Source organism: Palaemon carinicauda, chromosome 40 (genome assembly GCF_036898095.1).
Source record: "Palaemon carinicauda isolate YSFRI2023 chromosome 40, ASM3689809v2, whole genome shotgun sequence".
Classification (NCBI taxonomy): Eukaryota; Metazoa; Arthropoda; class Malacostraca; order Decapoda; family Palaemonidae; genus Palaemon; species Palaemon carinicauda.
This window is the reverse complement of record NC_090764.1, coordinates 24,105,832-24,122,506: the sequence shown is the minus strand read 5'-3', so window position 1 is coordinate 24,122,506 and position 16,675 is coordinate 24,105,832. Positions and strand designations below refer to the sequence as shown.

General features: G+C 40.9%; 1 long non-coding RNA gene across 1 annotated transcript in view; it reads left to right on the top strand.

Moving 5' to 3' along the window:
* LOC137631999 (uncharacterized) overlaps nucleotides 1–11,430 on the top strand; it is a 36,871-nt gene extending 25,441 nt beyond the window's left edge. The window contains exon 3 of the long non-coding RNA XR_011041984.1: nucleotides 9,995–11,430. This is a non-coding gene — a long non-coding RNA (uncharacterized lncRNA). The remainder of the gene's footprint in view (nucleotides 1–9,994) is intronic.
* The last annotated feature ends 5,245 nt before the right edge of the window (nucleotides 11,431–16,675 follow it).

Below are 16,675 nucleotides of genomic sequence, written 5' to 3'. Positions count from 1 at the left end.
TGGAGAAGCTTCAAGTTCAGACACCAAGGCTGCTAAAGACTTTGTTAAAAAGTTCAAAAGCATCGTGGAGGAGGAATGCTACGTAGAGCAGCAGGTGTTCAACTGTGATGAAACCGGTCTGTTTTGGAAAAAGATGCCTAGTTGAACATACATTACCGCCGAAGAGAAGAAAATGCCTGGACATAAGCCAATGAAGGATCGGTTGACTCTTGCGCTTTGTGCCAACGCCAGCGGAGACTGCAAAATTAAGCCTTTATTAGTTTACCATTCCGAAAACCCTAGGGCATTTAAAGCACATAGAATTAATAAAAACCTGCTAAATGTTCTATGGCGTTCTAATTCTAAGGCTTGGGTTACTAGGCATAGCTTTGTGGAATGGGTAAACGTAGTTTTCGGCCCTGCTGTCAAGAAGTACATTCAGGAGAGGAATTTGCCTTTGAAGTGCTTGCTTTGTTTGGACAATGCACCCGCTCACCCCCCAGGACTCAAAGATGATTTCATCGACGAATACAAATTTATAAAAGTGTTGTATCTTTCACCGAATACCACCCCTATCCTCCAGCCCATGGACCAGCAAGTCATCTCTAATTTTAAGAAACTCTACACCAAGCACTTATTTAAGCAGTGCTTTAATGTCACGCAAAGCACCAACTTAACTTTGCGTGAATTTTGGAGGAGCCACTTTAATATAGTGCACTGCTTAAAGATCATAGATCAGGCTTGGGAGGGAGTAACTCATCGGACCCTGAATTCAGCTTGGAAGAAGCTTTGGCCTGAAGCTGTTGCTCCCAGAGATTTCAAAGGTTTTGGCCCCGAGAATGAACCTGTGCTTGCCGCCGAGGAAGACGTCGAAGAGATTGTATCCCTTGGCAAGTCCATGGGTCTGGAGGTGGATGAAGATGACATCATCGAACTCGTCGATGAGCATCATGAAGAGCTCGCCACCGAGGAACTCTAGGAGCTGCAAGCCATGCAGCATGATGAGTTCCAAGCGCAGTTGAGTGAGTCGGAGGAGACCGAGGAGGTAGGCCAAATCTTAGGTACTGCTGAAATAAAACGGATGTTAGCATATCATCAACACGTGGTTAATTTCATCGACAAGCATCGCCCACAGAAACTTCAGGTTTGCCGTGTAGTTGCGTACAGTGAACCCTCGCTACTTCGTGGTTCGACAATCGCGGATTCACCACTTCGCGGGGTTTTCCCATAACCCATATATATATACATATCGCGGATTTTCCGGAAAATTCGAAAATACCGCGAAATCTGAAGATAACCAAATACGATATTTTGTTACCTGTAATTCCATTAATACTGTAATTAGTAATATCTGCTCTTACTGATTGTTCATTGCATTACATATGATATATAATTCAGCACAGAAAGAAATAAAACACGAAAAGAGAATGTGATCATACGATAATTCAGTACGTAGTAAAATTAAATCGAACATGAAACGCAAATCAGATGCAGTCATACCATATTAGAATGGTGTGTACTGTAATGGATGTGCTTCTTTTCCATGAATCTTTTGTATGTATACGTACGTAGTACAGTACTGCATCCAATAATATTCTTTGTTGCAAAAATCACATTTCAAATACTGTAAGCGTACGAGAGAGAGAGAGAGAGAGAGAGAGAGAGAGAGAGAGAGAGAGAGAGAGAGAGGCGCGTAAAATAGCGTACGTACGTAAATTTTTTATTATTATTGTTATTATTATTGTTGTTGTTAATAAAATTATTATTGTTATTATTATTAATCATTATTATTATTATTATTACTGTACAGTATTATTATCATTATTTATTATTATTACGGTACTGTATTGTACTTAATCTACGTACGTTCAGTATGCGCGGGGGCATCTTCTATGAGTAACCAACGCGCCATAGTACTAAGACGGGTTGTGATTGGTTCAAGCGCTGATAGATGACGAATCAAAACTCAAGTTTTGTTATTTAGCCTGTGATTGGTGTTTTGCCCGCATCTTCTACCCGCAGCATCAAAGTTCTCGCGGGGCTGCATCGTTCACTTTCTCTTTCCGCGTATTGCTGAGTAGACGTTCTTAACTTTGTGAAGTTTAATCTGTGCTGTGTGCGACTGTTTTAAGTTGAACTTTTTGTTGAACTTTCTGTTACAATGCCTCCCAAGCGTTCTGCTTCTAGTAAGGCTGGTAGTGAGCCTAAACGCCACCGAAGAATGATGACGATAGCTGAGAAGGTTACGCTTCTCGACATGTTAAAAGATGGTAGAAGTTACGCGGCCGCCGGCCGCCATTTTGGCATCAACGAATCCACCGTTCGCTACATCAAGAAGGACGAGGCGAACATTAGAAAGACTGCTGCAATCACCTTTAGCAGATCAGCGAAGCGAGTCGTTACAACGCGTAATAAAACGATCGTACGCATGGAAGGTGCTTTAGCTGTGTGGATTGCCGACTGCCGGAAGAAGAACATAGCGTTGGATACGAACACCATCCAAACAAAGGCTTTGAGCTTGTATGAGAATTTTGCTGCAAAGGAACCTAAAGAGGACGACGGCAACCATGCTGAAGATGATGATGATGCAGATGATCCTCAACCAGGGACATCCACTGATTCCCAGCCTCAGAAACGTTTTTCCGCAAGCAAAGGATTGTTCGCGGAGTTTCAGAAACGCTTCGCCCTGAAAAGCGTTTCCCTGCATGGGGAGTCTGCTTCCGCTGACACTGCCGCTGCTGAAACTTACGTGAACCAGACTTTCAAGAACATTATCGCTGAAGGTGGATACAAGCCGGAACAAGTCTTTAATATGGATGAAACCGGCTTGTTTTGGAAGAGAATGCCGTCGCGAACTTTCCTGTTCAAAGAGGAAGCCAAAGCCTCTGGCTTTAAGGCATTCAAGGATCGCGTTACCCTCGTGATGTGTGGCAATGCTGCTGGATTTTTGTTAAAGCCGGGGCTTATTTATAAGTCGAAAAATCCTCGCGCTTTGAAAAACAAAAATAAGAATCTCCTTCCCGTGTACTGGATGCATAATCAAAAAGCATGGATTACGAAGATGCTGACCTCCAACTGGTTCCACCAGTGTTTCATCCCGCAAGTCCATGAATATCTCTTAGAGAAGGGCTTGCCATTCAAGATCCTTCTCCTTATGGATAACGCTGGTGGACACGCAACTGACCTGTCGCGTGAGGGCGTTCAGGTTGAGTTCCTGCCACCCAACACCACGTCATTAATTCAACCAATGGACCAGGGGGTTATCAGGGCGTTCAAGGCCCTCTACACGAAGAATACCTTGGCGGACCTCGTTGCGTGTGTGGATGCTGCCCAAGATGACGAGGATGAAGACTTCAACTTGAAGGCGTACTGGCGGCAGTACACCATAGCCACGTGCCTGCAGAGTATTCAAAAGGCACTTCAAGAGATGAAACCTGCAACCGTAAATGCGAGCTGGAAGAAGCTGTGGCCCGATATTGTTTACGACGACAAGGGATTTACTCCGTCGGAAATCCAACACTCTGCAATACGGAAATCTGTGCAGTTGGCTGCCATAATTGGGGGTGACGGGTTTGGCGACATGACGACTGAAGACGTTGACGAGTTGTTGGACTGCCATTCCCAGCCCCTAACTGACGCAGACCTCGAAGACCTGACGAAATCGGCAAGTGAGGAAGAGAGTGAGGGTACCCAGGAAGAGACCCAAGAAAATGTCGAAGAAACGGGCTTAACATTAGAACGGCTCGCCAAGTTCTGCAACCATATGAAGGAGGCGAAAGAAATGTTGCAAGAGTGGGACGAGGATATGGTTCGCTCGATGCAATTCTGCAACAAGGTTGATGACATCACGACTCCCTACAGGATGCTCTTGGATCGAAAAAAGAAGCAGCGGCAACAACTTCCGATCACAATGTTTTTTCAGCCTCGCAAAAAAGAGCCAGTTCCTCCTGCTAGTACGCCTTCGGAAGAAATTGAAGAAGTTGAAGAGGTGTCCCAGGAAAAGACACCTCCGTCTGAAGAGACGTAAAATACTATCATTGACTGCACAGTAGAACACATCATCAGCTTCATCATCATCATTTCTACTGTGCAGCAAATTCATCGCCATCGTCATTCAAGTTTTTCTTGAACTTCTTTCGTGGTGAGTACAGTAACAATCTTTATTTTTTACTTTAACCTGTTTTATAGTTTAGTAATGTACGTACTGTATGCATTAAGTTAAAGGGAAGGTTTTAAAAGTCTACATGTTGTAACCTATCATATTTTTTTTGTTTAAAATTTACATTTACGTACGTAAAACAATCTCTCTCTCTCTCTCTCTCTCTCTCTCTCTCTCTCTCTCTCTCTCTCTCTCTCTCTCTCTCTCTCTCTCTCTCTCTCTCTCAAATTGTTTTCCTGCTTTGCTACGTACAAGTACTGTATAATTTATATTTGTAAGGTAACATATTTTGTAAATGCTTTTACTGTAAATACTGTATGTACTGTATCATTATTTATCACTATCATCATGCGCGTTAAATGCCTTGTTTGTTCTGAGCGTGGTTGTTTACTGAGCGTACACGCCGTCGTTTCAGGCGGCGTCATAAAGAAAAAGATTTCATTTGGAAGTCCTAAGAAAAATACGTAAACTAAAACATTGGTAATAAAAAAATCAACATACAGTACTGTATAATCAATATAATCGATGCAAAAACTAACCTATACGTACATATATGTGTACACTAAATGAGTTTGTTTCTTCATTATGATCAGAGATGAACGTAAACAAAACATTGGTTGCCATTTTTTATCGTGCTTTTTAGGTGTTTAGGAAACACATGATATAAAATCGCCTTTAATATTTGTGCCTGTTTTAGTTTAGGGTGCTGTAGTACATGCATTAAGTGTTCTGTACATTAAAGGGTGGTTTGTTAACAGTACTACGTACAAGGGAAGGTTTTAAAAGTCCGAATATACATGTTAAATAAATAGGTAAATATGCTGTCACTACTTCGCGGATTTTCACCTATCGCGCCCGCGTCTGGAACCTATCTACCGCGATAAACGAGGGTTCACTGTAGTTCGATGATGAGTTTGCTTAACTTATATTAGAAAAATCCTCAAAAGCCGTACCAAGCAACTCTCTCTCGATAGTTTCTTAAAAAAAATCTACTAAACGGTCTAGTGATTATGATGAAAAGAGAAAGTGAAGCAAAGAAAAAGAAGACCAAATAGAGTGAAAGTGATGAAAATTGAAAATAAGAAAAGAAAAAAATGTAAAAAAAATATATAATTATAAAAATGAAAAAAAAAAAATAAGCTAAGTTAGGTTAAAGTTCACGTAGTGTAAGTTAGAGTAAGTTATCGTACGTTATTGCAGTCGCCGTCTCTACCTCCTCGCTGATCTTCCGTCTCCTGCGTAGCAGTCCCTACACCTGCGCTGGCCTGTCGCTAAGGTAAAGTGTTAATAAAAACCCCTTTTTTATTTATTTCTTTATTATTATTCTTTTTTTAGATATTTCTGTATTCAATTGTGTTAATGTTATGTGTAATTATGTGTAGCAATTTATTAAGGAGTTATTATGGGTTTTTAGGCTGAGAAACAAATTAAACAAATTACTGTGTATTCTTATGGGAATATTTGCTCCAACATTTGATAGTTTTAACATACGAAGCAGTTTCTGGAACGAATTAAGAACGTATGTAGAGGTAGCACTGTACTCTGGTCTTGCAATGAATAACAAGGTAAAAATGCATCAAACGCTTTTTGATGATTTGAATTAAAAACTAATAAAAGTAGAATACTGTACGTACAGTAAATGAAAAGTGATGGAAAACTTTAAATGAAGTATGAATAACTTCCAAATGGCACTACAGAAGGATTCTAACTGTTAGCTGTTGACGAGGTATGTTCCGCAAAATGAGCACCAAACAAATAATCCCTTTCACTGCCTATACAGATACGTTGCCAATCAAAGGCAAATCTTGAGACACTGGTGGCATCAGGGTCAAAACATAATCCAGAAACCAGACGGTGGCCAGCACTGGTACACACAGTTCACTATCAAAGAAATGTAAATTCCACTGCAATCGGAGTACCCCAAATTCATGAAAGAACTCCAGCACCAATTGCCTCCATCCAACAGTCGCTACGCCAAGACCAGTAATCTGCTGGAAAAAGTCCTCCTTTGGCTGAGGTAAACCTCCAGAGCCAAAACCTCAAAATAGGAAACAATCATTAGAATAATAAGAGAAACTATTACAAACTGGGCTATTTTAAGTAATTTTCATAATTACAGTTGTATATGACAACAGTAGCAAGATTAATTTGATTTTTTCATATATAAACTATAAAAAACTTAAAAAAAAAAAAAAACGAGAGAAGTAAGGTAGAACAGCGCTCCCGAGTGTACCCTCAAGCAAGAGAACTCTAATCCATGACCATGGTACAGAGGCTATGGTACTACCCACGACTAGAGAACAATGCTTTTGATATTGGAGTGTCCTTCTCCTAGAAGAGCTGCTTACCATGGGTAAAGAGGCTCTTCTACCTTTTCCAAGAGGAAAGTAGCCACTGAATAATTGCATTGCAATAGTTAACCACTTGAGCAAAGAAGAATTGTTTGGTAATCTCAGGTTGTCAGGTGTATGAGGATAGAGGAGTGTGTAGAAAGAATATGCCAGACTATTCGGTGTATGTGTAGGTAAAGACAAAATTAGCCATAACCGGAGAGAGGAATCCAATGTATTTCTGTGACAAGTCAAGAGGACCCAATAACACATTAGCGGTAGTACAGTGTATTTCAATTGGTGGCTGGTGCCCTGGCCAACCTATTATGCTTATGCAGCAACATGCATATTATAAAATATTGGTCATTTCAAGATATTAGAATTTACTGTATCCTTGGAAATTCCAAGTACTGTAAAATAAAGGCAATTTTATATTCTGTTTTTCCAAAACATGCCACCTAAAACGGAAACCATAGTTTAATTTCATTTCATTGCCAATGACAACAAACTAATAAACGTATTTGCCTGTTCCTCTAGCTTCCAATCCTCCTTTGTCCTAGGAACCAATCCCATTTCAGAGTTATCTAGGAAATACAGCAAAGGAACAGATTTTTAAACTAAATTTGGAAATTTATGGAAAAATTTAATAAAAATAGGTCTTGCACCCTGCTCTGGGATTTTACAACAGAAGTTATGCATAGTCCCTCTACGTATCGGTGTGTTTGAAGACCTTTCTAGATGTCTAAAACCTCAAACGGTTCACACACAGTTTACCATGGAAATACCCTCGACAGTTCTGGGAGGGCAATAAAGAAAGGAGTGGATGTTTTGAATAGACCTCTGATTCATATTTTCACATTCCTTTTATTCTCAATTTGAGAAAATATCTTGGATCAAAGGTTTTCCAATTCAAATGACTGTGGTTTGGTTGCAGGATTCCTCTTAGTATCCACAAGGATAATTTCCCCCCCCCCCCCCCCATTTCAAACTGGTTAAAGAATCTTTGGCAAAGAGTATTTTATATCTTGACAATTGGTATTTTTGATGAGTTGGAAAGTACGGTACACAGGTTTGACAAGTGTGGGTTTTTTTAGGATACTGGAGCAGTTGCAATCTTCGGTAGTTTGAAGTATTCTGGTTCCCACTCGGAATATTCTTTATTTGGAAATTGTAACGGAACTGTTCCTTTTGGGGTTTTTTCCATCTAAAAAAGAGCATTCGGTCTTTTAGTCTGTTGTTGAAAAAGTTCAGAAGGTTGAAGTCTCTGTTCAGATGTGGAGGAAACTTCTGGGGAACTTGATTTCCTTAAAGAAATTTGTTCCGATGGGACACCTAAGGATGAGGGGTTTTCAAATTTAATATCCATCAGAATTCTAACGGCGATAAAGAAACATTTTTGGGATCACAAGCAATTATCCGATGGAGATTCCTTGGAAATGAAAATTCCAGAAATTTTTTGTTCACAGAACCTTTGTAGGAAGGATAGCGAGCAACTAGAGCTCTTTTATATCTGTCGGAGAGATTGTCCTTGCATGAGTCAATTCCTCGTATCAATTGCTAGGAAGTACTGTAATAGAAATATTAGAGGGTCTTCAGGACCAGGAATCATTGGTGATAGGGAAAAATGTGTTTTTAGACGATAATACTGTACCACATTTGCGTACAGCCATAACCAAAGGGGGACATGGTCACAATCTTTGTAATGTATAGCATAGGTGCTATTGACTTGGACAAATTTGAGAGGAGTAAGCCTTCTTCCTAAGTTCAATCTAGAAAAATATGACATTTTAGTGGATTGGTTAATCAGAAAATGTCGCTCTTCCTAACGAACTGTCCCTACATCTGTCATTATGTGTAGAACTTTGGAAATGGTAAGGTCAACCGAATGTAGACTTCTTTGCAACAACTTTGAACACAAAGATAGAAACGCTTTGATAATGAGTTTTGGATCTTTTCATATGGAAGGTAGGTTGTATGTTATAAGACTGGTTGAATTTGAAACCTTACACATTTCCACTGTTTACCATGATATTGCAGGTGATAAAAAAGGTCAGAATATTTACAAGCTGCTGGATGATGCTACCTCTGTTATTGGAGTGTCCGAGAAAGTTGTCATACAGAACCAGTCTTCTCGGACAACTAATCTTGAAGGCAATCCATTCAAACCTTTATGTGCTACATCTAACCACATCGAGACTATCCACCGTCTTCACAGACAATTTGTTTTCGTTGTCCTCTAGATTGTCATAGGTTCCATAAGATAGTCTAACAATATTTTTATTGGTGCAAATCCATAAATATATCTACTACTAGAACTAGTTAAGGTAATAAGATTTTACATTTCCTTGTGTATGATAAAGGTGATGCCAGCCTTTAAGGGATATAAATGCATGGTTAATTCTGTACTTAAGCATCAGGAATTAGATCTAACCTTTCTGGTATTATAGCAGATATTTTTAGGTCTTTCATTGTTGGAAGACTTCTGTTTCTTGGAATTTGGAAGTAGATTTACAATATTTCGGTTAAAGATCTCATAGCCAAAACCTTTTTTTTTCTTTTTTCCCTATTTGCATTTGCTTCATCCAAATGCATAAGTGAACTACAAGTGCCACTTTCTAATGTAGGCTTTAAGGGAAAAAATATGTTTTGCATACTCGAGAGCTAAAAAGGATGTTAAGACTAAAAGTTTGTCACAATTCTTTCAGATTCCCTCTGGAAAACTTGAGCATTACAGTATATAATAAAAAAACTATTTTTGTACGGCAAGAGCCGTTAAATCTTATTTGGACAAAACTACATCCATTAGAGGTATTGTTCTCTATTTGTTTTATGGGATGAGGATTCCAAATCATCCTCTGTCCAAAAATACCATGTAATTTCTTGGTTAAAGTTTGGTCATAGAGGCTTGCTAAGAATTGGATTAAAGTGTAATGAAATACAAAGGTTAGTATCCAGGATATTAAAAGTCCAGCTTCATATGTTAATTTTTATGGAAATAATATTTTGGAAAAGGTTTTAGCAGCAGGTCAATGGTTGGTTTATCAGTATTGAAGGGCTTTAAGGGCCTATAGTTAGTAATGGTGAAGTGGTGTAATATCACTTTTGGGTTTTAATTCATTTTCATTCTTGGTTCAAATATTATGTTTTAGTTAGTGTTTGTTTGTACTGTATAAATAGTTAATTAAAGGATAAGGTACTGTTTCTGGGAACTCTCTGGAATCCATTACTTTTTTTTGAGTTGGTTTGTAAATAATAATATTAAGACTTCTGGTAAGAGTAGCATGGTAAGTTATAGTTTTCACTAGCAACCCACCTTCACCAGAGTGTGGGAAGTCTGCAATATGAACATCAGGGGAGCTTGATAGAAGTAATGGCAGCTCTCTTCCTATTGAAGTCATATAGTAGAGATTTTACTGTATTGTGAGGGAGTACAGTACGATACTGTTTATTATTATAATTTCATGGTAATATTTACTACTGAACCTACGATGTAAAAAGATAATCTCCAAAAAAAATTATCTTTCAGGTAACAGAAATCGAGAGAAAAATGCATCAAGTTTTGTTGTGGTTGTGGTTTGATGATTATTGCTAGGCAGCTGTGTAACCTGAATTACATAACCAGGCAAGGAAGGAAAATTCTTCAGAAAGTTAGTTCTATTGACATGCGGCATGATTTTAAGGTTTGTCTAGCAACTGTCATTGTACTAAGTCCTCCTTTCTTCTGATTTTTTTTTTTCATTAACTAGGAATTGCTTATTTTAGAGTCCAAAAATATGTTACACATACTTGCACAAACTGTTAGCTAAAGAATAAGTATCAGCAGGCATATTGAATAAGTTTTACTTGTACTATCAATGCAAGTTATTTTGGAAAACAAATAAATGTTTGTTGACCCTTTGAACACCATATAACAATTTACTTCCAGTAATTATGAGTGTTTTTTTTTCTGCTATGTATATGAAACTTTTACAAAAAAATGTACTTTAGCTTCTTTTTTTATCAGTGGAAAAGAAATAGTCGGTGTGATAAAGGCTGTGAAGTTCTGTCTTGTAGAGTATAGTTATTGTCTTGAGTAAAATTTCCAAAGATGTGCCATGGGTTACAGTGCCAAACCATTTGGAAGGGTTGATAATAAGGTAGAATATTTAGCTGTAGGTTTATAAAGTACTGTAGGGTATGTTTTCTTTCTTATTTCACTAATCCATATGGTTGGTTGTAAGTTTAAAATGTAGATGAATTATTAATTCCAGTAAATTAATTTACTATTTCTCAATGGATCTCCTGCCATTCCATTATTTATTTTTGTGTTGATTACCTGTCAAGTGCCTTCCCTTTGAAATCATAGTAGATTACAGGCCCAGAATAAAGTACAGTAATCTTTCGTATATGCACTCTTTATTCGTATATACTGCCAATAACCAAACCTTTTTTTCTAAATGTTATTGCTCATGTTCAATGACCTAACTGTTTTATTGAAAATTACCGTGAAGAATAATAGATTGTTAATTTCTGGGTCGACCTGTGACGGCCGGTGAAAAGAGTCCTTCTTTACACTTTTCTGATATAAATCTTCCAAATATACCAGAGAAAGATAAAAGCATGGAATGCAGAGGTTACTACCCTCGCGCGAGCACCTCGTGGGTGTCGTGTATACATCAGGGGCGTGTGAAAACCACTATTCACAGGCTGTCTTCCATTTAGATAATTCCTTCATCAAAGGGAGGGGCCGTAACAAAGGCCCCAGAAACCACACTTGGACCACGCCCCGTCACCCAACACGAGCGCCCTCTAGGTCATCCTTCTGTTTTGGACTTTCCTGCATAGTCGTATTATTTGTGCTTTCGGTGTTTTTCCCGTGTTGGGCGTTAATTCATCATGACTGACGCTGCTACTTCACCTTTACCAATGTTAAGTACCATAGTTTGTTTTGACAGCTTTTTTTCAGTACCGGGCATTTGTGCTTTTCCAGTAATGTGGATTTAAATTTTGGGAGGGGATTGGCCTTCCTCGGTGTCGGCAGCTATGTTGGTTTGGTTCGCTTCGCTAGTATTTCAAGTTAATATTGCCCATCTGGTACTCTGTCATCTAGGGTATATCACTTACGTTTTATGACCATTATTATTATCATTATTTTATTGTTTTTACTATGGTATTTTTTTGCTAGCAAGTCCAATTTGGACGAACGAAGAATAACGTTCTTGCCTTTGTTATAGTTTAAGTACACGCCTCGGGAAGGTGGTCGTTTTAGACTATATCTTTTTAATTATTTGTTACGCTGTCGTTATTCTTCTTTCTTGGTTATTACAATGTTATCATTATTCTTATATCATATTATTGTGTGCTTTTGGTTCTTTATAATGTAACCATGAGAGCGTGAGCATGGAGTTCTCGGTTTCTGTTACTACAGTTACGAGTTACCCTATCTCTCGTTTTCTTTCTTAGTCTCGAGTAAGGAGAGGTGGATTTCCCGTTTTCCGTTTTATACGCTCATGAGTTATCCCTGCCTCCTCTTCTTCTCCGGGGTTATGATATTACGTTTGATGGTATTTACGTTTTATTGATGTGGTTACTGTTAATATAGATAGCATTATTAATAGGTTCCGTTAGTGTATGAGTCATTATTTTGGGATCGCTTTATACCGCTACCCGTAGTTCCGTTCTCTTCGGAACGTTCACCGCCTTGAGTTATACTCCGCTATAATGGATACTCATTGGGTTGGGAACTAGTCAGATATTTGGAGTGCAACGGTGAAACCCGGCACTCAGACTCCGGCTTCGGCCTTATGCACACGAACCTTTTTCATGATTAATCACAATTTCATTATTACGGTCCTTTTTCACTGAATCTCCGGCTTCACCGGAGATTACACAGACGTTCAGCATTGAGGTTAACATTATCTTAACGCTGCTGTTAACGATTTCACGATTACGGACCTTTGTCATCGGATCTCTGGTGTCACCGGAGATCACTCAGACGTTCAGAACCACTCAGTCGTTCAGAACCGAGGTTAACATTATTTTACCGATGAGGTTTATAGTTGCATGTTACGTGATTACTTGACGTTATTTGTTAATTTGTAGCTCTAGCTAGCAATGATAGAACCATGTTAGACACATAATTAATGTTATCCAGTAAAATGGCCTCTCATGGCATGGTTGGTTTTGATCTGACTTTTTCATTAGAAGGGGCTAGCGTTCGATCCCAAGTACGAAGTAGAAATTTATTTCTATTTGAACACGATGTTGTATGGATATTTATCCATATATATAATTAAATATAGGCATAAATATATACATATATTATATACATGTACAAATATATACATATACATGTATATTATTGTTGTATAGATACTCTGGTTGATCCCAGCCTGTGAATAGGATCACTAACCAGAGTCTCAAGGAACATCCAGACTTATGTCTCCTTTCTTTTACAGAAGGTCCGCCTACATGGTATGGTTCCCGGAGTCATGCACGCTCTGCTACGAGCTGTCCTCCCTACTCCTGAACGATGAGGTAAGTTGGTTCTAATTTGTTTCTTTTTGGTATCCTTTGGCGATGATTTAATTTGTTCTTGATATATGTATACTGTACATCGCTTATTGAGGAGAACAGTCTTCTCCTTCATCACAAATCCCCTCACCTCTTTCAGGATGATGATGAATCTCTCCAGGCCTCTCGACTGTTCCCGGGCTCTACTACTGCGGCAGTTCCACCGGAGACAGCGGCCCCGTTAATTGAGGTGGTTAGAGCAACCATTCCAACGGCAGAGGAAGCTTTATTGGAGGGGGACGTGTCCTCTCTAGGGTTGGACGTCGAACCCGTGGACGAGCAGGTAGGTGGTGATGAGTTTTGAGCCTTCAGCTTTGCCATTATCTGCGTCACCGGTCCTAGGACCCTCAAAGGATCCTGATGTTCATATTACTTTGCATAAAACCGTGACTGCTAAAAGACGAAGTCCGCTAAGTCCAGGGCTTCGTCAGCGGGTCGTGCTCAGGATCCCTCCTTCCCCGCCGACCTGATCAGGGATATGGTTAAAGAGCAGATACAACACATTCTAGGGCAAGCCAAGGAGCAATGACGGAGCTCGAAGATATGGTGGCGAATCTGATCCGTTCAGGAACTCGGATGTCTCCACCTACAGCCCCAGACACATCGAAGTAACCTCCTTCGATAAAAACAACCCTTAGAGATTTGCCTTACATGCTCCATATATAGATGGTACCATAACTCTGGATGACATAGGCATCCGCCCTCTAGAGGACCTAGAATTTACCCTCCGGGACTAGAATTCCCATTCAACAGATTCGTTCATTTGAAAGAGCATGCCTTGGTTAGACAAGGTACTGAAGGTAATGGTAATATTTCCTAAAGAGCAGGCCCAAGCTGTCTGGGCCAGGACGTTGTCGGTCTGGGGGTACGCTAATTTCAAGCCCACCCCACCCAATGGGGCCTACGCCATATTTACAACTGCTCCCATTGTTACCTTGCCTATTATGGATAAATTGACAGGTCTTACTATTCAAGCTGTCAAAGAAGGTTCTGCCATGCCTGCTCTTAAAGAGACGGACCCCACCTCGCGGAGTCCCTAGCCTCACTTTATCCCACTGAGACCTTGTTTCGGATATTCACGAAGAACCTATCTCTGTCCTACCAAATCGATCTACACGCTTTGTGGTCTGCTCGGGTTAGTTGTAGGAAATACGTTCTGTCTGAGGCCTCTACCAGACATGAACCGAACAGGCTGATAGCTTCCTCCTGCTGGGGTAAAACCCTCTTCCCTCAGGAGGAGGTGAACAAGGTTCTACAAGATGAAGAGAGAGCAAACCAAAATTGCAGGTGAGGCGGGGCCTCACTGCCAAAAAGAAGGTCGAAGCCCAAAAGCAAGCTTTCTTCAAGAAGAAGCAGAGATTTACCCCTTACAAGACGAACCGGGGTCACTGCCATCAATTGTCATTTACCCACTCGTCATCACAGTCTCCCTCTGCTTCGACGTCTCTGCATCCGAATTCCCCTCAACAGGTGGTCTACCTCACTGATTCCCCAGGTACACAACCCAACCCCGTTTGGATGCCCTCGCCTGCATACAACCCTAGCTCCGAACCCTCAGGTTCCTTTTGTGGACACCAGAGAGGAAGCTACAGGAGTAGAGGACAGTTCCGCCATTGAGGCGGACCTAGGACAAAGGGGGCTCGGGGAAGGAAAGGACCTAGATTCACTCCCTCACAATGAGGTGGTCCCGGTAGGGGGTAGACTTTACCACTTTCGAGACCATTGGACCTTCAGTCTGTTGGCTCATAGCATAATCTCTAAAGGTTTGGGGTGGAAATGGCCACAAGGTTTTCCTCCTCCACCAGTGACCTTCTCCCAGAAACCCACTTCCATCCTGAAAGAGTACACCACAGAGTTACTCAAGAAGAAAGCAATCAAACGGGTTCGATCACTGAAGTTCCAAGGCCGCCTGTTCACAATTCCGAAGAAAGGCTCTTCGGCATTGAGAGTGGACCTGGACTTGTCAAAGCTAAACTCTTACATTCTCTGCGACAAGTTCCGGATGTTGACTATCTCTCAGGTACGGACCTTACTTCTCCGTGGGGCTGTCACCACCTCTATCGACCTTACCGACGCCTATTATCATGTGCCAATAGCTCGAAACTTCTCTCCTTATCTGGGTTTCCGCCTAGGCAGGAAAGCCTTTGCGTTCAAAGTCATGCCCTTCGGCCTCAACATTGATCCCAGGATATTCACGAAACTGGGAGAGACAATGTTAGAACAACTCGGGAACCAAGGGATACAGATCATTGCTTATCTGGACGGTTGGCTCATTTGGGCCCGGTCGGCCATGGAAGGCAACAGAGCTATGAAGGAAGTACTTCGATTTCTCGCCAACCTGGGATTTTGGGTCAATCTCCAAAAGTCCCGCCTGCAACCATCAGGCCACTTAGAATGGTTAGGCATTCAGTGGGACCTTTCGAAGCACACGTTGTCTCTCCCTTCCAAAAAGGTAAGAGAAATAGCTTCCAAGATCAAGAATTTTCTCAAACACAAACAGGTGTCCAGAAGAGCCTTAGAAAGAATCCTCGGCCTTCTCCAATTCGCTTCAGTAACAGATCTCCTATTAAAAGCCAAACTCAAAGACATCAATCGAGTTTGGAGAAAGAGAGCTACAGTACCTTTAAGAGACAAGGTCTCGAAGATCCCCTCTGTCTTGAAAATGAGACTACGCCCATGGTCCGAACCGAAGAACATCTCCAAATCGGTTACTCTACAATTCCCACCTCCACAAGTGACATTCCATACAGACGCATCTCTAAGTGGATGGGGGGATTACTCCGAACATCAGATGTTTCAGGGCTCTTGGTCTCCCACCATGAAACAGTCTCATATCAATGTTCTCGAAGCCATGGCAGTGTTCTTGACCCTGAAGAGAGAGACTCCTCCGAGGTCGACCTACATCAGAGTAGTGTCAGTCAGCACAGACGTAGTACACTGCGTCAACAGAGGCGGATCCAAGTCACCCAACCTGAATCAGATCCTGGTCACTATCTTCGCCTGGGCAACAGAAAAGAACTGGTTCCTGTCAGCAACTCACCTAGCGGGAGTCCAGAATGTGAGAGCGGACTCACTATCCAGGACGAAACCACTGGAGTCAGAATGGTCTCTAGACATAATTTCATTCCGGTGGATACTCGGGCTGGTTCCGGGCCTCCAGGCAGATCTATTCGCAACTCAGATGAATCACAAACTTCCTTGTTATGTGACCCCAACCCTGGACCCTCAGGCTTATGCCATGGACACATTAACCCTGGATTGGAACCATTGGAAGAAGATTTACCTATTTCCCTCAGTGAATCTTCTAATGAAAGTTTTACACAAACTACGCTCCTTCCGGGGGGGCAGTGGCTTTAGTACCACCTCACTGGCCAAAGAACAGTTGGTTTCCTCTCCTCCTCGAGTTGAAAGTCCGTCCCTTCCTGATCCCGTTCCCCAAACTGACCCAAGTAATCCAAACTCACTGTGTCAGATTCCTCAAGGATAGCCAAAACTCTAACTTTGTGGACTACATGAAGTTTGCAGATCGTAGAGACGCGAACATTGACCCGGAAAACGTTCTCTTCATCGAATCAGACAAAAGGGACTCGACAATTCGTCAATATGATTCGGCTGTTAAGAACTAGCAGTTTTAAATATTAAACTTAGCCGGTGA